The 23,978-nt window shown below is 39.8% G+C and overlaps 1 protein-coding gene across 3 annotated transcripts in view; it reads left to right on the top strand.

The window, feature by feature from the left end:
• DGKA (diacylglycerol kinase alpha) overlaps positions 1-23,978 on the top strand; it is a 109,253-nt gene that overhangs the window by 39,048 nt on the left and 46,227 nt on the right. Inside the window, exon 1 of one of the 3 annotated variants that reach the window (XM_075199547.1) lies at positions 17,264-17,325. The exons of the other annotated variants lie outside the window; for them this stretch is intronic. The gene's annotated coding sequence lies outside the window, so the exon portion shown is untranslated. Of the gene's footprint in view, positions 1-17,263; positions 17,326-23,978 lie in introns of those variants that run through there. 3 annotated transcript variants of the gene reach the window in all.

The following is a 23,978-nucleotide window of genomic DNA, read 5'->3' on the forward strand; positions in this document are numbered from 1 at the left end:
TACTGTAAATTTCATTGGCGGCACTGCAGGACCTTTCTGTCACCTTATAAATAAAATATAATAATAAACCATTCCATTGTTTTCTGAAACTTTCTGACGTGGTCAGTGCTATTAGTTGATGAAGTGATTCTGATTTCTTCCAACACCTTGGGATAAGTGCTTAATGATTAGTTAATGTCTCAACACGAATTGTGGTAGCATTATACCGACTATACAGGGCTTCTTATGTTGTTCATATCAGTTTGTAAAGAAAGTTGTCAAAGAGGTATAAATCATATTCTTTTGATACACTGGCTTCCAGTTTGTGATGAGGGTGTCCTAATGAGGAGTGCTGTCATCACAGATGCTGCACATTCTCCTGTGTTTTATAAGTATCTGCCAACAGCAAGCGTGAGCTGACAGATTGAGGCCCTTGGACCAGTTTTTCCTGCAATTGTGGTTCATACCTTGGCTGTGAACTTCTCTAATCCTGGTATCCTGTGTATCAGATGTTTGTTGTGAATACAGACAGTTGCTATCTGTGACTCAAACACCAGTAGTGGCAATAAGCTTAGTTACTTCTTATATGTATTCTGAGTATCAGCTCCAGGTCTCAAACATTAACCTGTGAACCTGTTACCAGCCATGAGATTTACCGCTGCCTACTCCTTTGTTAAAGTTCTGGGGGTATATTTATTAAACTTCGGGTTTGAAAAAGGGGAGCTGTTGCTTATAGCAACCAATCACATTCTAGCTGTCATTTTGTAGAATGTGCTAAAGAAAAGATTTAGAATCTGATTGGTAGCTATAGGCAACGTCTCCACTTTTTCAAACCCGCAGTTTAGTAAATATACCCCCTGGACTCTTGCTGGAAGTTCTACTACTGCTGTGTCTCTTGAGTACCAGATCCTGGCTCCTCTTTCTGACCGCTGTATTATTAGACTTGTGAACCGGAGACTGGCTGTGAGTCTCACCGCTGGCTATTCTCCACTCCGCTACTTTTGAACACTGATCACGGTTCATCCAATGTACAGTATATGTACATATACATTCATATGTGTGTGTGTTTCTGAGGCACGTGGGACTTCTCTTTTGGCAGTGAATTCAAGGAAATATATTTTTGTTATTTTGTTTTGGAGCAAACAGTCAGTCAAAAATATGTTTCCCCAAATTACTCTGACGTAGGTCAATTACAGCACCTCCAGCGATTCTCCACACAAGATAATCAACTAGTTCTTTTGAGTACAATGATATCAAATCTGTGTGTTTTTTTCAAGGTCTAGAAAATATAATTAAAATGTCTGGCACCCAATTATGTGACAGTATTATCTGGTTAAGTACTCACAGCAGAACATTCCGAGTGAAACAATTACTAACATTAAAAGAACCAACAAGTAATTTCCCTCTGATGTTTGTATGATTAGGAGACCCTGTCACCTGCTGACAGATGAAATACTGTCTGTGACCAGAAAGTAATTGTCACATATATAGCCCTGAACCTCGCTTTACACTATTATGGCTTAAACACATGAAAGCATTTTATATACATTTTACAAGTCAGCAAATCTAAACCTATCACATATTAAACATAGACATCCATTTGACTACACTGACCTTCACAGGACACCACTTAACTGAACTAATGCATTTATTGCTGCTTGTTAACCCACAAGGTGCCTCGGTTACATAGGGAATCACCATGCCTGTACCTATCTGCATGATAAATAATGGATTGTCCCCACTATTAAATTCAGCAAAACATTTTCCTAAATAAGGTAAAGGCTGTGCTTTACAGGTCTTTTTATAGGACTCGAGGAAAAGTACAAAGTGTTTTATCATTAAGGCCTCTAAGGAAAATACACAGCTTCCCTCGAACTCCACTGTTCCAATTGAGGAATAATTCCCAGCACAATGTGCTGTTTCCCTGGCAGCCCACTCAGACTGCAAGCCAAGCTACGTTCTGTCATGTTTAACCCGTGCTCTCTGAATCTATCTACAGTAGTTGGTAGGTATCTGCAGCAAGACTTGTCATTGTCCATGCTAGCAGAATGTTAGACTAGCCAGAATTGGTTCATCTCTGTCTACTAAAATTTTAAGATTATATCACTACAGATGAAAATGATTCCTTTTTGTGTAAAAGGTAGGCCAGATGTTTAGCAGTAAGACTTGATTATGGAATCTGCTTGTCTTATTGTACCTTAGGTGACTGCTATCCAGGAATGTCCGAGAGACTCCAGAATTAGGAAGAGTCCTTCCGGAATCCTGAGAGAACAGACAATTCTCCCATGAGGGTGCTTCACCCCTTACCTGCCTGCAGGGTGGGCGGGGACATTTCATGATGATGCATATTGTGTCATGAAGCCACTCCCACATCAGTGAGCGTGGTCAGGATCGTGATAATGCAATTAGTGTCATCATAATACATCACCCCCTCCACAAACACACACACACATACTTTATGTTGAAAATGAGGTATCACGTGCGCTGCATCTTTTTATAGAGATCCTACGCACCTCCCAGAAGGCAGGTATAAAAACTTAGCAAGTTTGTCTTGAAAGTCAATTCTGGGCATAGCTAGAAGATTGACATTCATATATAGGTAAAAGACAGAAATAACCTAAAGCTAACTACAAGATTCCTTTCCTAGATATGAGAAAATAGACAAATAATTAATGCATGTTACTTCTGTTCTTTAAGGGTGTTGTTCCAGATATTGTTGACATTAGCATGGCCATTGCTGTTAGCAGACTGGATCTCCAAATGCTTGGTCACCCCTTACTAATACCTCTTATTGTATCTACACCACATGTAATTACAGCTTTGCTACTGCTAGGCCTGTCCAGCAGTTTTATATATGTCTAAAAGCATAGTTGCCAAATGTCCCTAATTTCCAATGTCACTCCCTGGACATATTTTCCCCTGGATAGATTCCTGTATATGAAGAAGAAGATACATGACATGATAGGTATTCCAGGACAGTATTGTGAGTGCTGCTGAGCGGGCACATTCTAAGCATATCTAAGTATCCCTGAATGTGATTTACAATGTTGGTAATTAAGCTAAAAGCCATGACTTTCTATCAGCAGACATATATTTATTTCCAGTACTCTGGGATAAAACACAGTCCTGATTTCTGGATAACATTGTATTCAATGCATTGGGCTCAGCATATCTGGGCAATGAAAATAATCAACTCTACCTTGATAATATTTATATATGGCAACAAAATAACAGATAGGAACTAGAAAGAATTGAAAATCAATGTATTTAGTACAAGCTGCAAGAAAACACGTACACGTCAGTAAATCATCTGATGTAGGAAAACCACTTTACATTGTGTTCATTATATTTTCCTAAAGCATGTATGTGGGTATGAGTCTTTGTATATGAGGAAATATGCTCCCGTTTAATCTCTTTGACAATGAAATGAAAACATTTATATTCTCATATCTTATTATTGGCCTTAACGTTCATGTGGACTTCTCTTATTAAGTTCCAAAGGGAACCATCTGGTAAATACAGCCAACATGGGATCTGTTAATGCACATGGCCAGCAATGAAATAAGCAACATTGAAAGTGGTTACATTTAAGTAGATCCTGTGTTTGCTGTAGAATAAGCCCTAAAAGGGAATTCTGATAATAGAATTCACATAAATATTTCAATGGTCAAACAAACACTATATACATATAAATAAGAAGGGACTGTGATATGTTTCTTCATAAGGACTGACACCTGTAGCTCTGTTACCTGCCTTGCAGCTTTATTTTACACAGCTATGTGCCTTGTAAATAACTTGATTTTCTAAGATATTTATTCCCTCTCCTTATCAATGTGTAACCTATAACTAAAATGTCTTTTGGAGGTATAAAGTGCGGTAAGTCAGAAGTTCCCGCCATGATAACTGCATCTCAGCCATTCTGGTTTCTATTTTTATGATGATTGCTTTCTTCTCAAGCTTTGTGTGCAAGGACAACTTTTATAAGGAGAGGGGTAGTTAGTGAATGTAAACTCTCCTTATAAAACAAGTTAGTTAACTATTAGTGAGAAAGAAAGTAGAACACCTGAAGGAAGATGAATGATAATGTGATTTATCCCTTTTAAACAAATAGGAAAGGTCTTTTCTGTAATAAACATAAATTAAAGCAAATTGCTCCTATGCTATTCTATGAGAGCTGTTAACAACAGACAGATATATGCATTATAGCACGTCTTCTTTCACACCCTGAGTTCTATGATCAAGAAGTTGGTAGGTATATAGCCATGCATAGGAGCACATTCACAATGCACATAAATATGTCTGACTTTTCACCTTTCTCAGATGGGATTATGATATCGGATGACATTATGACTAGAACCTGTTTCAAATTCTATCGAATTTGGCCTGTTTTATGGCCTCAAACTTGTTCCTGTATGCTTGTAAGTTTTAGGACAGCTCAAGTTCCAAGCTCATTAAAACAAAAGACATTCAAATAGACCAATAATAAATAATATGATCAAGATGCATTAAATATGTTTTATAGTATTTAAAAAAAAAACAAGAAAAAATATTTTAACAGCGAACATTAATACAATCAAGTTTACATTTCGGGTTTTTATGGAAATCCGTTTGTCACGTACTGTTCAGGATGGGCTTCAAAGCCTGCTAGGGAATGACTACCCCCCGAGAGGTGTGGAATCTAGTGGAAGGAGAGGTATTCACCAGGGATCCCCGCAAGGAGATATGAATTTGGCTGGTCTCCAATAGCAGGTTGCGCTCTTCTAGGGGGCGCAGAGCAGACTAAGAAGGAACACGGAGACAATAGAGATGTGAAGCTACGCTGGACTGCAGGAGGGTAAGTATACAGGTCTTGGAGAGCAGCAGGTGAGTCAGGGGAATACGACAGGTAAAATAGTAGATGTCCTATAGTCAGCAGACCATCATCCATGACTCTGAGGTGTCTGTGCTGAGCAGCAATATACAGGAGAGCTGAGATCCCTAAAAGCTGGATATCCAGATACAGGATCTATGATCATGCCCGATACCTTGTAGTAACTGTGGAACACACTACAGTAGGTAAGAGCACTGAGGTCCTAGATGGGTAGCGAAGGCTTGATTCAGGATCAATGATGAGGTGCGATATAATGTTGGCTTAACACGATCATATACTGAGGAACAGATGACACAGTAAATTAAAACTAAGTTGAACAGTAGTGGGAGTGATAACCTGTAGAGAACTGTGCGTCGATATCCCTGTGGGCGGAAAATCACGGATCAGGATCGATAATGAGACGCGATACTCACCAGTATAATCACTGGCCTTGAATTAGAACAGGTATGAGCAGCGAGGACACGATGAGTAGTAAATGACTGATTGCTTAGATCCCTGCGGGCTGGATAGCCTGTAGACAGGACCGATGGTAAGGCACGAGGCACTGCGAGATATCCACTGATCTGATCATGGAACGGGTGACACCAGTTAGAGCCAGGAGGGCGAAGTGCTGCACAGGACAGAGGCACTGAGGTCCCTGTGAGGCTTATTGTCTAGGAACAGGACCAATGGTAAGACACGATGTTCCAGCAATACAGCCATGGATTATGATGATACAGGTGTCACAGGAATCAGCAGGCAGGTATGCGTGGAAGCGAACAGGAGTCAGAGTGCAAACAGGAAACAAGGAGAACTGCATCCATACAGGTAGGAGACCTGAAGATCTGACCATGGGAGGTAGGAGGAAGCGGTTAAAATAGTGAACAGGCTGGTAATCAGCCAATGTGGCTCCAGGAGAAGTTTGAAAGGTGCCGGTCTGCACATGGGCAGCAGGGCAGGCAAGATGGCGATAGAGAGAGGATGAACGCAGTGCAGTCTAAGATGAGATGATTGTCCAGGGCAACAGGTATGACAACTGTCCAACATGGAGTTAGAAAGGTGCGATGTGTGATACCGTTAAAATGCTGTACAGTGTAATCATTCATCATCATCACCATTTATTTATATAGCACCACTAATTCCGCAGCGCTGAACAGAGAACTCACTCACATCAGTCCCTGCCCCATTGGGGCTTACAGTCTGAATCATTGATTCTTGAACATGGTTGAGCCTATACGCCTTGCTCCAGATTAGCTCAAATTGTTGTAAACTTTGAGAATTTATCCCAAATTTTCAAACTTTACAGCCAGTTTAAGAATCACTTCAAACAAATGTGAGCATCTCTAATTATGACCACTTAGTGCCCTTGTTGACAACCATAGAAGTCAGTCTGCAGTGTCATGTCTAAACTGAGCCTACCGGTGTTTCAATGGCTCACTCGTTTAATTTTAAGCAGCTTCCTAACATATTGTAATTGAACTGCATTTTTGGAAATCTTGTTGTGATAAAACAACTCCAGGGCAGTGGGTGGACTCACTTATTTACATGTCAGTAAATGTGTCATGTTTGCATGTGTACACAGAGCTTACAGGTAATCTGAACGGATCTGTTTATATAAACACAGAGATCTTCTGCCAAACTGAGATTACACCTTATTTATTGCCCAGTTAATATCCTGGTCTCTACCTTGCACCAGGTACAGATAATGTGCTTGCCTATTGATGTCTATTGTCAGTTCTGATCTGCTCCATATACTACAGTATTTATCACAAACCTACAAAGCTGTCATTTTAGCAGCAGAAACCATTATTTCTGTGGCAGTTTTATTGCACAACAGTAGGTACAGTGATATCAGGGCACAAAGTACCTTTTCCATTACACTGTACATGAGCCAATTGTTGTTCTTTAAGTGAGACATGTTTAATTCACAATAGCAAATATGATGAACATCTGAAACGTTTTTTTTTTAATAACACTAGACCTGATTTGCAGAAAGTGCATAGTATCATGACCCCAGATATTTTATTTTTTAACATTCAAAATTTATTGGGATGAAAGTGAAAACATAATTTGAATTTATTTCCTCTTTATTGCTTATATAATGGCTAATAAATATTCAGCACAATTTGTTTACTTTTCAGGTTTTGGACAAATATTTGACAACCTGTTAAATTATTAAACTGGCCAGCTCTAGAGGGCTTTAATTGTAAGAAGAGACTTGTAGGAAATAGATGCAGATAACTGCACCAGAAGGACAGAGTTATTAGATTATCCACTGATTTGCTCCATTTATCTCCATGTTCCCAATTGTGATCAAACTTCCATTGCAATAAGGATCTGCATTAAGTGTCCTCTTGCGATGGGGTTGACATCACTTCTGTAATATTCTGTTCCTCTTGTGTTTCTCCTGACACACTCCCCTATTACACAATGGCAAATAGACCTAAACACTTCTCTGCAGATGAGCAGATAAGATATTTGTCTGCTTAGCTATAATTTGGTGTTGGTACCTTGTTTTATCATGACTACAATTTTTATCTGGGATGAACGGGGGATAAACACTTTAGAGGTGTAGCCAAGTCAATCTACTCTATGTATTTTATGATCATGCCTATGATGTGCAGATCTTGGCACTGAGTCTATAGAATTGTGGTTATATTTCTAGTCTTCTAGGTCATTGCGTACTCATCCCACAGTTCTACCAGACATAAACACAAGTGTAGCTGGATTGTGATATACCACAAACATACTGCCAGTGCTCTGCCTTCACATTTATGTTTTATATAGAATGTGTATGCATAGCTCTTTCCTTTTCGCTTTCTTAAATTGTTATTGCTAATTATGTCTATTTTTAGCATTGTTACTATGTTTTAAAAAAAAATAAAAAAAAATGAATAGAATACTTAGTGAGATTGAATATGTGTACAGGTATTTTATACGGAGGTTACTGACTACAAAGCATGAACAGCTAGTTAATCTCCAGACGTAGCTTGTACTTGATAAGAAACAGCACATCACATGGAGGGAAGAGCACACAAGTATTAGGACTGGATGATTTTATCTCTTGTGGGCGATTTTGTCTTAGAAAATAGAACATAACAGCATTTGACTGTCCATGATCTAGGTGTGTGGGTGGATGTTATTTTCCTGTTTTAATCAAGTGAATAGGTGGGAGGATGATGCACAGCGGGGACTAGTTGTCCCTGACCTACAGTGATGCAGATCTAGTCTTTGGTCCTGGAACGTGGTTAGAAACATAGAAACTTAGAATTTGACAGCAGATAAGAAGCACTTGGCCCATCTAGTCTGCCCATATGTTAACCTATGATAACCTCAAACCCTATTTGATACTTTGTTCTTTGTAAGGATATCCATATGTCTATCCAAACGCATGTTTAAATTGCTCTGCTGTATTAACCTCTACCACCTCTGATGGGAGGCTATTCCACTTATCCACTACCGTTTATGTGAAGTAATTTTACTCAAATTTCCTCTGAACCTTCTTCCCTCCAGTGTCAGTGCATGTCCTCATGTTCTAATACTTCTCGTACTTTGAAGAATGTTTCCCTCCTGTACCTTGTTAAAACCCTTGATATATTTTTTAATGTTTCTATCATGTCCCCCCTTTCCCTTCTCTGATAAAAACTATACATATTAAGATCTATTTGTCTATCCAGGTAAGTTTTGTGCTGTTGGCCATGCACCATTTTAGTTGCCCTTTTTTGTACAGTCTCTAATGTATTTATATCCTGGAGATAAGGCCTCCACAACTGAACACAGTGTTTTAGATGAGGCCGTACCAATGACCTACACAGTGGCATTATTACTTCTTTCTTTCTGCTACTGTTTCCTTTCTCTATACAACCGAACATCTGACTTGCCTTCCTTATTGCTTTGTTATTGCCTTTAAGTCACTTGAAATAGTGACTCCTAGATCCTTTCCTCCTCAGTAGTTTCTATTATAGTGCCATTAATACTATATTTAGCCTTTAGGTTTTTGAGACACAAGTGCATGATTTTGCATTTTATGGCAATAAACTGTAGTTGCCACTGTCTTGACCATTCCTCTAGTCTACTTAGATCATCTATAATTTTTTTACCCCTCCTGGTGTGTCTACCCTGTAGCATATCTTTGTGCCATCTTCAAAAAGGCATAATTTCATTTCAATGCAATTTGCAATGTCACCAATAAAGATATTAAAAGCTCAGATCCAAGTACGTTTGGTTTGTCAACTTCTGTAACATAAAAAATACACATTTACCAGACTACTTTACACTATTCCTATGCTTTTTCAAACTAAACGTAATTAACTATGTGCCAAGCAAATAAACTTAACTTCCTTCTTCTAAATGTCAAGTTTAGCATGTGAGCCTAACACCCTTCTTCCTCTACATGTAACCTTAGACAACTTAGGTCTGATTCATTAAGGCACAAAAAACAAAAATGTGTTTTTTTTAAAACGCACATAACTCGTGCGTCCGTCCGTCCGTATTCAACTAGAGCAGATCTGAGAAAACATCTCTTGTTGAATACTGGTCTAGGTATGATCTGTTCTGACAGACACGTACACTGCAGGATATGTATAATACATATGTGGTATATAAAGGCCCAGCAGAGCGCACAGAGAAAAAAAGATTTTTGTTTTTTTAATTTTTTCCCATTAAATACATTGATCAGCCTGTTACTAGTGTCTGCTGTACTTAAAATGCATTTGTAGAGTTGCTTTTAATTGCAAACAATTCCAGCATGCATACTCAGCTGTCATCACTATCACTTGGCACTTACACCTGACCTGTGGCTGGTACAAGTGATACAACAGTAAAACACGTACCGTTGAGATTCCCAAAGCTTGAATCGGGGTCTGCTGTGTGCACTTGAGCTTGGCACGCCCTTACTGTAAATTGACTAGGTAGACTATCGTGTCATGTGTGTGTTTGAAGATGAATTACATACCCTTGTGTTCTCTGGTGTATAGTTCGTTTTCGGGTATGCACAGAGAAATTTAACCCAAAATATGGCACGTATGAGCATTTATGTTCATTGATGAATCAGGCCCCCCATATTCCGCCAGGTTTAAGATTTCTATCAGGCTTCTATTATATGCATAAATATCTTTATCCTCTTTCCTCTACATGTTAAACACAAGGCACTTACTCTGTTTAATCGGCAAACTAAGCACAATTCAAATACCCTGTTTCCACCACATTCTAAGCTCGACACACCTGTTCCTCTAAATGCAGAGGCGAAACTGTTTATAGCTGGGTACTACGGCAAAGCTTGGGCAGTAGCCCGCCATTGCAGCTGTTTCCTCCTGGGCCCCCTGCTCTGCTCTGAAAGGAGCAGAGAGGGGGCCACTTCGGAGCATGCGCCTCTCAGAAGAGGATTCTGCTCTGCTCTTTTCAGTGCAGAGCGGTAGCCTTGGTGGGTAATGTGGGGACCCCATCACTTCCTGGCCTTGTGGCGCCACTACACACTGTCATCCTGTTTCTTCCAATTTAATTGTCCAGGATTACATTTACTCCTTTTTTTGCCTCGACTAAGGCCCTTAGTTTGTTTCTTCTACAAGCCAAGCGGAATACATTTATCCGGCTTTATTACGCAATGTTTTCCACATATAAGGCTCAACACACCCCGTTTCCTCTACAGGTTAAACTCAACACATATCCATTTCCATCCACATACTAACCTCAACACACTTACTCTGCTTCCTCTATGTGCTCCGCTAAATACCTTTACCCCGCTGTCTCTACTTTCCAGCTGAACAAATTTACCCTGCTTCCTACATGCCAGGCTAAATATAATTACAAACCTACTGTATATATCAAGTGTTATAAAGGTTATAGAGACAATGAATTCTTTATCTGGTTTACAATGCTGTGTTTGGTAAATAATCAACAACACTTAAACTGCTCAAAGTACATGAGCAGAAGAACGCCCTGTTAAATTTGTTCACACTGCTGCTAGACAGCAAATGGGCGACCTTTGAGATGCATTCTGCCTCAGGTTTCCTTCATACAGTGATCCATTCACATAACAACATACAGTATTTTACATTGGATAGACTGGAATAATAGAACTGATGTAAATCTAAGGGGGGATTCAATTGACCGCGTTCGTGAGAATAATGCAGCCCGCGCACTATTACTGTTAGTACGGTAATTATAAAGCAGATTTTTGCTCGTGACTCACAGAGCTGTGAGCTAAAATTAGCTTAGATATAAACTCCAGTAAATTATATCTGTATACATAGCAAATTTGATGTCACAACCAGAGCTACCACAACAAACATAACTGAAATGCAGTGCGTTTGTATGACATTTGGGGCTTCTTGGTCCATATCAGCAAACTTATGGCAATTTATTTTATCTTTATTCTTCATATATGAACATTTTAATTTTGGAGTTTAGTTGTCAGTTGTCACTTGTATACAAAATACCAAGGGATACTGCTCTGAGAATCATATGACAGACAAGAGAAGCGGCAATGTACAGTTTCTCAGCATTATCTAAGAAATTGCAAGTGGCAAAAACATAGCTTTATAAATAATTCAATGTGATAATAGCTGCAAATTGCCTTGTTTGTTCATCTATGCATGATGGACACAAAACAAGAAATATACATTTTAAATAGCTTTTCAAGTGACTGTAAATACTGTTTAGTTGCTGTTTGTTACCCAAGATGCAACACATACACTACAATGGATAGTTCATTGTACTGTTTCTTTTCATCAGGAAAGTAGAGGCAGTTAACAGCAGCGTGGTAACACAATGCAATGATGCAACAATGGATTAAGCATCAAAATCCATTGTGATTTTCAGGCACACATTTCACACAGCATTAACCAGAAACTGTTAAACATCTTTAGATAAACACAGGAGATATCTTGCTGGAGACACAAAATAATATTTCTCTCTTAAAATATTGAAGTTGATCTTATTACCACAGTGTATATACACAAACCCAGACAACCTGAAAACATGATCATTTCCACCCACATAGACAATCTGTTACCTGCAAATACATAAACATTACCACCCACACACAGAGGGACATCATCCTGATACCTGCTAACACAGACTCCCACGCTGGCTGACAGAATGATTCTTGGTGTAGGGAGGCAGCTATCACTTCTAACCGTTTGCTTGGTCAATATTACAGTGTGATCCAACTCTTTTGTACGGAATTGAGAACATCTCTTGAGTTTGATGTACAAGAAAACAATACAGTTTGTAGAAGTCCATGTTTATTTACTCTGTGACTCTAATGAAGGATTGCTGGTTGATTATTTTTCTGTGAGAATGGATGTGATGTCACTTACTATTAAAATACTTAAAAGTTACTGCCTAGGTGCACTTCAGTTCCTCAGCTGCTGCAGGTGGTCTGTAAAGAATTGAGTATTTATGGGAGACATATGAAGAAGATCACACACCGTTGGAAGTGGAATTGAGAGTTAGGCATTTTCCTCTGAAGAAATGATCGTTTGCATAATGAAACGCGTAGGTCTTAATGTAGTGTGTTTATTCTACGACTTATACATGCCGGCACTAATGTGGAGCATCCGTGGTAATCTTTGCCTATTTGCATTAGTTCAGCAGTTCTAAAGCCAAACGGCAATCGTGGAGTTTGTGCAACCTTCCATAAGACTTTGTACCAGTTGTTGTCTGTATACAGGAACCCTGGATTGTTGTGATCTGTGGTTGGAAAGGACTCCTGGATGACAGCTAACACAGAATTGAAAACCTGCTTATCAAAGCTCATCAGCTCAGCTCTTTATTGCTGATAACTACCTCCTGTCCAGCCATTCTAGTGCAGCTGACTTTGTTTATGATCATTTTTATATCACAGGCAAAAGAATTTGCAAGTACAGCAGAGGCTTAATAATTGCCACCACTTATTTCGACTTTTTTTTACATCAAGTCAAGACAGTGAAAAAGACACGAGGGTATATTTACTAAACTGCGGTTTTGAAAAAGTGGAGATGTTGCTTATAGTTACCAATCAGATTCAAGTTATCGTTTATTTAGCACATTCTACAAAATGACAGCTAGAATCTGATTGGTTGCTATATGCATCTTCTCTACTTTTTCAAACCTCCAGTTTAGTAAATATAGCCCATAGTGTGGTCATTACCATAAGTTTGAATACAGCGACTTATGTACTTGTGGTGGTTTACAATATGTAACATTCTAATTGTCATTTTTATGCCTTGATGCTGATTTTGTGTGTGTTTTTATGTGTTTTAATAAATTTGTATCATTATTTTTACAATTTGCTCACTGTGTTGGTATATATGCCAAACTAACTGAGCCTTCTACAGCTTGGACAACGCCTATATCTTATAAAGCCTAGAACAGTGGTAGGCAACCCTTTGCTATCAGTGTGCCGGTTAAAATCTAGTGGTGTGCAGGTGTGTATGCATGTATGTGTATATATATATATATATATATATATATATATATATATATGCATAATGAAATAAGACACACACATATATATATATATATATATATATATATATATATATATATATATATATATATATATATATATATATCATATAATATATATATATATCAATTCATGTTATGGCACAGTGTTGTCCTCAATTTATATTATGCCATATAGTTGTGCCCACAATTCATATCATGCTTCATGGTTATACCCCGAACTCATATACCACATAGTTGTGCCCCCAATTCATATTATGCCACATAGTAAAGCCCCCAGTTCTTATTATGCCACGTAGTCGTGCCCCCAAGTCATATTAATGCCCAGGGCTGGACTGGGACTAAAAATCAGCCCTGGCATTTAAAGCACATAGGCCCACCTCTGTTCCAGATTAATAATAATTACAGTACATTTTGCAAAGCTCATTGTTATATGGTGTCCCGTGAGATATTAATGTATTATGTGCAGCTTGACTCTCTATTTGCAGCATAGGACGCACCAGTATCAGATAATGGTATGCACAGGACTGGCAAGAGAAATTTGGGGCTGGGGTGCAGTGAAATTTTGCCCTCCCCCACCCCCACAGGTGCACAGGGAGAGAGATATATACCGTCGCACAGTGGCGTCGGTGAAGGGGTGTGGTTGCATAATGTTGGGGGCGTGGTCAATATGTGGCATGGCATAACAAATTAAGAGAGACTCAATTGCTGGTGATGTGATACATAGGTATCTCGCAGCGCACATTGCTGGCAATTACGGTAGAAATCTCTGCTTATTTTTCCTTGAGAGGAAAAATGAACAGTGATTTCTGTCAAATTTCAGCCGCAAAGTGTCTCGCGGATGTTCACTTTGCAGCTAATTGAATTCCCCCATTATGTATTAAAATGGTGTTACTCTCACCTACTGGTTATTGCAGCTTTCACAACCTGGTACTGGATTCTTGCATAGATCCTGGAATGTTGGGACCTGTTGGAAAATGTATATATGAAAAACCGAGCAATAAGTGGACATCGTACATGACACAGATCACGCAGTATAAAATACATACATTATAATAAAATTACATTATCACCAGCTACATAACGCCACCCTTCAGACACATAACGCCACATACTGCATCATGCTAGCCCCTGCCCCATCACACCAGAACACCCCCTCAGACAAATCATACCATGCCACCCCGCAGACACATCACGCCACATACAGCATCACGCTACCCCCTGCCACATCACCCATCACACCAGAACACCGCCTCAGACAAATCATACCACAACACCCCCCCCAGACAAATCAGGCTATCACCCAGTCACATTATCATGCCACTCCCAAGGCACATTATCATGCCACACAAGACATATTATAACCCCCCCAGACACATTATGACACCCCCCCAGCCTGCTGTACTTACCTAAGCAGCTAACATCAGAGTAAAAAAGAACGCCTTGCAGAGTGAGCAGGTAACTCTTAGTCTTGTGAGATTTGGAGCTCCAGGCCAGGCTGCTGGACAGTATATGATGACACACGCTGTCACCACACACTGTCCCCCCAGAGTTGGATTAAGGCTTTGGGGGGCCTGGGGCACTTTAAACAGGGGGGCACTATGGTCTAAAATTAAGAGCATTGTATCATAATTCACAAAAGAGAGAGTTACTAACTAATACATAATGTAGAAAAAATTTACCATTCAGTCGCTTATCAAAAATTGTTAAAATCAGAATTTTGAGGTTCAGGTTCAGTTAGGTGGCATCAATATTATTATTTATTATCATAGATTTATTATCATAGATTTCTAAGGCACATAGTACATTCATAAAACAGGGACATACTAGGTAGACTAAATAAATGAAGACTTGAAAACAAAGGGTATGGAGGACCCTGCTCATTAGAGAGGAACAAGAGGAGCGAGTGTTGTTCAGATTGGAGATTATGACAGTTGTAAGGGTGCATTAGTGTGAATAGTGTTTTCGAGGATAAGGTCACCTCTAAAATAAAGATGGGTTTTCAGAGTGTCTAAAGATTTGAAGACTGTGGGGAAGCTGGATTGAGCGTAGTAAGGAATTCCATAAGAGGGGAGCAGCACGGGTGAAGTCTTGTATGCGGGAGTGAGAGGGCATTGGACATGGTTGCACAGGGGAAGAGTAGATGCTGGGAAATGGTAGAAGAAGGTGAGGAGATACATGTGATAATAGGGGCAAAGAGAGACAGACACATAAAGGGGGCGAAGGAAAGGACAGACACCCACAATGTGAAGACAAAGAGACACAAACACAAAGGGTGTAGAGGTGGGGTTAGAGGGTGCACATCGTATGTATACAATAAGGCCGTGCACTGTCTATATATGGCATTGTGCAATCCTTTGGGCAGAGGAATGGAGGTGGTCCTGCTGGTGCCACCTATGCGGTCACCCTGACTGACTGTGCCTTGAGCAGTTAGTGTGTTTTACAGAACTGGCAGAGCCCCAGAAACAAAACTATACATATAGCAGCCCTGGGTGGTAGTGCAGCTCTAAAACCAACATTTTAAGAATATCACTAACCCCAGCTTACATACAACCCCGACGGAATATACAGCTCATATAGAGCTCTAAATACCGGAGACCAATAACTTCATAATAATCAATATCAATAACAAGTTTATTCTGAATTATAAAGTAAAGCAAAATAGATATAACTGTATATTTCAGTATCTCAATATATCAGTTAAGTTCAGTGCTAAATAACCATTATAAAAATAAAGCTACTCAGTTATTTCTATTCCTTAGTGTTTGCTCATATATAAAAAATAATGCCATTTCCAGATGGTTTTTGTGCGGTATATTACAGTCCTCTTTTTTTTAAGTTACCTCACCTGTTGTATGCTCCAGGCCTCCTCCTTCAGACACTGCAGGTGGTCCTCAGCAGCATATAGCTCCACACTGCCATGTACATGGCACTGGAACGCCGGCTCCTTCACTTTTTAAAATGGGTGCCCAGTTCCTAGACCGTGCCCCCAGTAACCCCCCTTTCCCCCCCACTCGCGGGTGCATGCACGATCGCGGGTGCATGCGCCACCTGCTGGAGAAAAAAAAAGTACTTAAAAAAAAAAACAAAAAAAAACCACTGCTTGCCCCGGCCCATTTAGCCATCGGCCCTTCTGGCATTTGCCAGAAGTGCCAGATGGCCAGTCCGGCCCTGGTAATGCCCCAAGTTCATATCATTGCACATAGTTATGCCCCCAATTCATAGTACGCCACATAGTTTTGCCCCAGTTCATTTTATGCCTCAGTAATGCCCCAATGCATTTTATGCCACAGTAATGCCCTCAATTCATTTTATTTCACAATAATGCCCCCAATTCACTTTATGCCACAGTAATGTCACCAATTCATTTTATGCCTCACATAAGTGCCCCCAGTTCATTTTATGCCACAGTAATGCCCCCAATACAATTTATGCCACAGTAATCCACCAATTCACTTTATACTTGCTGCTGACGGCTGCACACTGTGCAGGTCTGTTTGGCATTGACAGTGTGCTGCCCGGCTGCTCTGATTGTGTTTTAAACACAATCGGAGCAGCCGGGCAGCACACTGTCACTGCCGAGCGGACCTTCACATACTGTGCAGCCGCCGGCAGCCTTAGAAATTAAAAAGGGGGCGGGGCCTAAATCACCCCCCCTAAAAATCGCCCCGGGTAGAGCAGTTGCCTAGATCCGCCCCTGCTCCAATGACTGTTATGCCTCACAAAGTGCCCCAATGAATATTAAGGCACACAAAATTTCCCCCATTGAATGTTATGCCTCACAAAGTGCCTCCAAATAATTTTAAGCCACACATTAAATGACCCAATGAGTATTCATCCACACAAAAATGCCCCCAATGAATGGTATGCCTCACAAAGTGCCTCAAAAATAATTTTAAGCCACTAATAAATTAAAAAAAAATTAGATAATTGTGTACTTACCTCTTCCAGGCATGATCCGTTCCACAATGGTGCTTGGCAGGAACTGCGCAGTTCACTGTCCGCAAGATGTCAGAGAGCAGAGCTGAACTGCTGCGCATGCGCAGCAGGTCAGTATCGGGAGAGGAATGACAGCCGGAGAAGAGCTGAACTGCTGCTAACTTTATTTAGATATAGAGTCTTTGTGCGAAACTAAGGATAGTTTTGAGTCAAGGATCACACCTAGGAGCTTATTAGTTGTCCAAGAGAAGTGGTATAGATGGAGAACAGCAGAGGACCTAGCACTGACCCTTGCGGTACTCCAACTGATAAAGGAAGCGGAGCAGAGGTGGATCCAGAGAATTTAACACTGAAACAGCAATTAGAAAGGTAGGATGAGAACCAGGATAGCACAGTATCTTGAAGACCTAGGGATTGTAGCGTTTGTATGAGAAGAGAGTGGTCAACAGTGTCAAATGCAGCCGAGAGAGCCAGGAGAATTAGAAGAGAGTAATGGCCATTAGTTTTAGCAGTGATGAAATCATTGTCAACCTTGGTCAACACAGTCTCTCTGGAGTGTTGAGAACGAACCCCAGACTAAAGAGGATCCAATAGGTTGTTTGCAGAAAAGAAGCGTATAAGGCGAGTGTAGGCAAGTCTCTCTAGAAGCTTGGAGGGGCATGGGAGCTGAGAGACAGTAATTTGAGAGAGAGTTTGGGTCAGAATTTAGTTTTTTTTCAGAATAGGAGTACTCACTGTGTGCTTGTATAGTGATGGGAAGATGCCAGTAGAGAGCGAGAGATTACAGATTTAATTAGAAGTGGAATGAGTACAGTAGACAGGGATCTACCAATTTTTGAGATAATAAAATCAAGAGGACAGGAGGTAGAATAGGAAGATAAGAAGAGAGTAGATACTTCATCTTCATTTGTGGGGTCAAATAAAGAGAGGGTGCTGGGAAGGAATTGAGCTGATTGCTTGTCGAGGAAGAGGATACCATTTCTAGTCTGATCTTATCAATCTTGTCCTTCAAGTAGGAAGCAAGATCCTGGGCACTGGTAGTAGGCAGAGGGTTTGGGGTGGGAGGATTGAGAAGGTATTTCAATGTGTTAAAAAGATGTTTGGGATTAGAAGCCTGAGCATAGATGAGAGATTGGAAGTATGATTGTTCTGCAGTGGCCAGAGAATTTCAATAGGAGTGATAGATACAAGTATATGTGATAGCATCCAATAAAAATAGGATCAATTGTACTGTGTACAATAGTGAAAGATATGGGCATTTTCAGAGGCAAAACTTGTGGAAGACTGAAAATTAGCTTTTAGTATAAAGCTTTAACATTCTTTAACACTACATCAAGTGTAGATCTCATTGAGGAAGGGGTGAAACTGCACATATAGGCAGTATGTTGAACAGGTTATGATGCAGATGTTAAAATTACATGATGCCTGAAAATGACTTACACTTATTGCAGAGAGGCATCTGTTCTGGTAATTTAATAAGCAGGGCAGATGGTACTGTATACAGGTTACTATGGAAATGTACCTTATGACCATGTAATCTCGGAGATCAATGCAGGTTTACTGCATATGGAAATGTGCACTGTAGAATTCAGTAAAGGCTGTCCAAGCCAACGCATGACTATTTTGCAGACAATGAGACCCCATCTTCTTTAAATCATCTGTTACCAAAGAGTGTGAGGCTGAACTTGGCTGCAGTATACAGTATGTCCCTCTCAAGTCTACCTCCCCTAGTGTCTTGCTTTTGGTAGAACAAAGTCTTTCAGTAACTTATAGACTCCATACCTGCCAATGCTCCGGATATTCTTGGGAATTTCCATGGCTTTCTGTGACAGTCCTGGGACTGTCACCACGGAGTCCTGGAATATTTTCCAGTTTTTTTATTGTTTTATTTTGAACTTTTATTTATTTATTTATTTTACTCCTAACCCTCCTCCAAACTGCTAGAATGATTTCTGGGGAGGGGTCGGTTCCGAAGGCCGAACTCCAATGTGAGCAGCCGCGTGACACTGGATGTGCTGTGGCCAATCAGAAACTTCTAGTGTGATAGTGAGTGCTGCCAGGGCATGACTGAAATTAACAGTCTGGCTCAGTAATTTGGAGGAAAAGAAGGCATCATAAGGTGGATGGGTATCTTGGCTGTCCTGTAGTGCCTATTGGGCATTACTGGCAACTAAATTGACATTTTTTTGCCCATTACAAGCAATTATTGAGCATATAATAGGTATCATAGATTGTAAGCTTGCGAGCAGGGCCCTCTCACCGCTTTGTCTGTTTGTTTATTTTCCCAGTTTGTTTATTAGTTTATTATGTTTGTCCCCAATTGTAAAGCGCTACGGAATATGTTGGCGCTATATAAATAAATGATGATGATGATCTAACTCGGCATTGGTTTTATTGAGTGACATATTACTGGCCATTATTGCTATAGCTAGGTACCCATTTAACTGGTCATTACTTTTACTTATGGACATCTTTTTGTGAAATACTGCTACTTATGGGCATCTTACTAGAAATAGTTTTTACTAGTGAGCATCTAAATATGTATTACTGATACTAATCAGCATCTCACTGAGCATTGGTGCGACTAATTGGCATCTTACTGAGGATTGTTTTTTTCAGAAGGGCACCTTTTTGGCAATTATTGGTATTAATATGCATCTTCCTAGACATTACTGCTACTAAGGGGCATCTTATTGAGCATTACCTCTACTAGGCATGTTATTAGGCAGAATCACTGACATATTAGATGTGCTTGGCATTAACAATTGCATTAGGTTTTGCGTGGCACTGTCCCTGACCTATTACATTGTACTAATAAGATGTAAGCCCTCCCTGGCCAAAGTTCAGTTGCCACTTATGCTCTGGCATATGCCCCTTGGCATATTACACAGGCCCCTTCGACAGCCCCATTTGCATAGAACCCAGGTGCTGTCATACAAAGTACACCAACCCACATTTGTATATAAATGTCAGTACTACTAATGATCCGGTACAGTACAGGAGGTCAAGTGCATAGCGCTCAGTGTCTGTGGCTTTCAACTATTTTATTAAAAACATGGCTGACATTAATGGATTTTTAACAACATTTTGGAAGTCTAGTGCAGTGTGTCGTAAAGCCGGTCCTCAGGTCCTCTAATAGTGCATGTTTTCCATATATCATTGATTTAATTATTACTGACATATTGTTAGAAATCCATGGGCTTTATAATTTTTCCCTTGTCACCTGGAAAACCTGCACTGTTAGGGGTCCTGAGGACTGGGTTCGAGAAACACTGGCCTAGAGTAGGCTACCATTACTCTCAAGCACTAGCGTTGTCCTACCCATACTTTTGCGCTTTACACAGACCTTTTGGCACATTCCACAGATCCTTTGGAACATTGAGCATCGCAACTCTAGTCGCCTCCACCATGATAGGTACATAAAGACCGAGCACCTGGAAAGTACTGAAGCTACAAACAGCAGAAGAGTATATTTTATTTTGTAATCACTGCTTTATACAAAAAAATGAATCCCATCAATAGAAGTCACTAAAATGGGGCAGTTAAAATAAACAAGCTGAACCTAGAATCATGTCATTACAGAAAACAAAATGCTCTGCACATATATTGTACAGCATTGACCACACAGCTGCTCTATACAAAGGCAGACGTCTAATGCATTAGATTAGTGTTTGTAGTAAATGATTATGAGATGTGCTAATAAGGAAGCTGGAGTCTTAATAGGAAATTAGAGGATAATGTCATCATAATGCTTTGTACTTCTGAACCATGAAACCAATTTAATGCCAGAGCTGCTTAGAAATATACGCTCTATAAAGGTCTTCTATCCCTCCCTTTCTTTTTCCTAGCTGCTTCTCATATCGCTTCCCATCATCTATTTATTGATCTTCTAGCACTTGAAGCTGAATCCTCCATATCTTATTAATAAATTGCACTGATTCATTCCTATAAAGTTAATTGGGAGAAAGACAGAAGTGCTGGGTGAATGGCCTGGTGGGATGGGAATTAAAAGCATATTGCGGTCGTATTGGATGTGATAGGCTCAGATTTTTATGTATGTAAATGGGTATGGCCAGTGGGGACTTTCTGGTAATTAAAAGGTATTTTTGAAATCTTACAGTATGTCAATAGTTGGCAAGATGATCACTTTGAGGAGCTGCACAATTGTTCAGATCAGATTATGATATTGTGACAGGATCATTTAGCCTATGAGTCACTTTTACCTTTTCAGCCTGGCTGGGCCGAAATGCAAAATGTAGACTTAGCCTTGGCCTCATGTGTCAAACTCCCATTGTTCCATAGATTGTATGCTTGGCAGCAGGGCCTTCTCACCTCTTTGTCTGTTTTACCCAGTTTGTTTATTAGTTTACTATGTTTGTCCCCAATTGTAAAGCGCTACGGAATATGTTGGCGCTATATAAATAAATGATGATGATGATATTAGAGAAGTGGCACTTAGCCCAACTAGTAGGTTAACTTATAGCAGGTTGGTCAATCTGGTGAAAAGACACCACAATCTGCTCATGACGTAATTGGCTTTATTAAGTGCGAGAACACACTGCGCATACTCTGGTCCTCTTCCTAGTGATTCTATTCGTACATTAGAGGAATTTACTCTGGCCAGTGGGACAGCGGATCACCAGTCTCGCTCCCAAATGTGACCCCTGTGCTGCCTGTTGTTTATCAGTGGTATGTGTTGTAGATCTTTTAATATGAATTAAAATAACCATATTAAATTGTGACCATAATATGTTGTTGTGCGTTTATTGTACTCTAGTACTTTTTTTATTATTATCACTGTTGCTATTGTTGAAGACTCTACTTAGAACATACTCTAGATAGGCAACAATATAACACAGTGATACCTGTATAACTGTAGAAATCAATATTTAACAGGCCACTAAGTCTAATAAGAAAAGTCATTCACCTAGTTATATGTAAAAGTTTCCATACAATTATAGATTAAGGCATCATATCATATAGCGGTATATAGTTCAGTGACAAAAAGGTGGTGTGCCATAGCCCCACTTTTCCTTCTGCTTTCATTGTATAACTAAGAAGTACCATTTATTGTGTTTGCCAAACCACCACTTCTTAATTTTCACTTCGACCAGTGAGTGGAGTCCTATGATATTTAAGGTGTTGCCAGGGTGGATCAGGGCCGTGGCCAAAAAAGTCCCAATTTTTTAGATCGGAAATGTTGAGAAATATGTGTATTCTATGTCGTCTTGCTGACAAGTGGAAATAGTCACATCATATGTTATACTTGTAACTCTTTTGTATAAAGCAACTGGTAATTTACGTGTAGTAGTCAGCATTTATTAAAACAAACCTCTGAGAAACATGTTCTCTGTAATACAAGAGCACAGAGGAAATGGACTAGCTGTTGTGATGTATGAGAACTTGTTAGTTAGGTAGGAGCATAGCCTGGCAGAAGTCACAGCAAGCTGGGTACTGCTCTGTGCTGGAAGGGGCATTACCTGAATGAAGAGACTGTGGTAAATTCCACTTATCCATATCTTACAACATGTAAAATGTCTCTGAAAAATGCATATTTAAAATTTAGATAATTGATGTTTGTGGCTTTATACCTAAAGAAACATGCAAACCTTTAGATAGAAATTACTATAAACCAGTGGTTCCCAAACTGGGTGCCGTGGCTCCCTGGGGTGCCGCGGTGACCTCTCTGGGGTGCCGTGGCCAGGACTGTTGGTAAGCAAGGCGGGTGACAACTTGGTAATTATTTTGGCTTAGGGGTGCCTTGAAAAACTTATGGAGACCCGAAGGGTGCCTCGAACTAAGAAAGTTTGGTACCCACTGCTATAAACTATATACACAGCCTAGAATATAAAAAAAGCCCCTTCCCCACCTCACATAAATCGTAGGTTGTAGTTAGACTGCGATGACGCAGTGAACGGTGCTGCGTTCTGTGGCGTTTGAGCTGGTTCTGGATATGCACAGAGTGATTTTGTGTACGATGCACACAGAACCGGCAGATATGTGTCTTGATGAACTCATGCAGCTGTCTTGTCTGAACAAGCCATTAAAGCAGGATGCATGCTATATAATATTGAATTTAGGAGATCGTATTACAAATATTACATAATATCCAAGTCATGAACATTTTTAAAGTTACAGGAACTTAGATCTAAAACAGGTAGGGAAGAATCTTTATTAGATCGATTTGGGCAGCAACTGTGTTTTTACTTATTGAGATAGTTACAGGCTCATTCCAGAGGGTGCAATTCACATTTGGGCTGAATAACCTTAATATGTATTTTTAAGATGCAAGTTAATAGTGTGGATATGTAATTTTTAAAATACATCAAGAAAATCAGGGATTTTATATTTTTAGATGAAGAGAAGTCTTGAAATGAAACATACCTCCCAACTGTCCCAACTCTGGCAGGACATCCCGATTCGTGAACCGTAAAAGGGTCGTGGCTTATCAAAAATGGGTGTAGTTTTATCCAAATATGTCCATTTGTGAGCGGAACAGGGGCAGGTTTATTTTGTCCCATTTCGTGATTCTAAATGTTAGGAGGTATGATAAAAGGCATATACATCAGAAGAGGATACACTTAGTAATAGTTTTATGGATACTCTTATACTGAATGGTTAGAGGATATATTGAACAAGTTTCCAAAGAAGTTTCAGCAGTCTTTTAAAACTATAAAAGAAAAAACAGTCTGGGTATAAATTTTAGTCCGTAATAAAACACTAAAGGGCGCTAGTTTAGTGTTGGGTTCAAATGTTGCCCAGG

Source organism: Mixophyes fleayi, chromosome 2 (assembly GCF_038048845.1).
Source record: "Mixophyes fleayi isolate aMixFle1 chromosome 2, aMixFle1.hap1, whole genome shotgun sequence".
Lineage (NCBI taxonomy): Eukaryota > Metazoa > Chordata > Amphibia > Anura > Limnodynastidae > Mixophyes > Mixophyes fleayi.